The following is a 1009-nucleotide window of genomic DNA, read 5'->3' on the forward strand; positions in this document are numbered from 1 at the left end:
GATCCCCGGCTTTCCCTCCTCCCCCAGCCGAAGTACCCTGTCTCCCGGTTTCCACACGCGTTCAGAGGAGCGAACTCACCCGCCGCTGAAGAAATTGTATTGCCTTCGCGGCCTTCCGGGCTCCAAGTTATGAGGGGGCTCCACCAGCTCGAGATTTCTGCGCGCCGCTAACCGGGAGACTAGTGCCGAAGCGCCTACTCTCACAGGCCGCAAACACATCCGCGCTGCGCGGGTACCTTCTGGAGGTCTTCCTATTGCCCGGCGTGCACTGCGGCTGGGGGCGTGGAGAGGAGGACCATAGAGAAGAGCGTAGGTAGGTAATCGTCACTCTTGGCTCTGAATCACCACGCAGCGGCATATAACCATAGAGAGGAACGCCTAATGAGGGCTAGAAGGGCTCGAGCTGTATGTTACGACCCACCCTGCCATTTTTGATTGGAGCTGATTGAATCTTATGATTACGCGACGCCATCTTGAGGTCAAGGTGCTGGCCGGACACTGCGCGAGGGCTGTAAGAGGGTTTCCCATTTTTTGTAGTTTGTGTTTCGGGGGTTAGAGTCTCGCTGTGAGGCTCTTTGAGGTTCGATGGGCTGATAACTGGGCCTCACCCAGCACCTCAGAAGAAACCCCAAGTGCTAATCCTAGAAAACTTCTGTTAATACCAAGAGATAAGTGGCAAAGGCTGCGGTTTTTAAAAAGTGCGCACATATGCACAAACACAAAGCTTATGCGCGCAGGTAGGGCCGAAGAGGCGGCTAAAACATGTTTGAAATTCCTAAAACGGCCTGTAAAAACATTTAACACAGCTTTCATTCTGTAATGTAAACGTGCTAAAAAGAATTTCATTTATTAGATTATTAGAAATAAACTAATCAGGAATGATTAAGTTATTCAGTTTATGGACTATATGGTCAGTATCTATTTACAGGCCTTTGTTTCCCAACTGCTTGCTTCTCAGAAGGCTTATAACTTATTCAGTATGCAGTTATTGTCTCTCTGAGTGCCTGGT

The 1009-nt window shown here is 49.6% G+C and overlaps 1 protein-coding gene across 1 annotated transcript in view; it reads right to left on the reverse strand.

The window, feature by feature from the left end:
• RBM25 (RNA binding motif protein 25) overlaps positions 1-256 on the reverse strand; it is a 55018-nt gene extending 54762 nt beyond the window's left edge. Inside the window, exon 1 of the mRNA XM_024737789.1 lies at positions 80-256. The gene's annotated coding sequence lies outside the window, so the exon portion shown is untranslated. The remainder of the gene's footprint in view (positions 1-79) is intronic.
• Positions 257-1009: the final 753 nt, after the last annotated feature.

Source organism: Neophocaena asiaeorientalis, unplaced genomic scaffold (genome assembly GCF_003031525.2).
Source record: "Neophocaena asiaeorientalis asiaeorientalis breed wild unplaced genomic scaffold, Neophocaena_asiaeorientalis_V1.1 scaffold49, whole genome shotgun sequence".
Taxonomy (NCBI): Eukaryota; Metazoa; Chordata; class Mammalia; order Artiodactyla; family Phocoenidae; genus Neophocaena; species Neophocaena asiaeorientalis.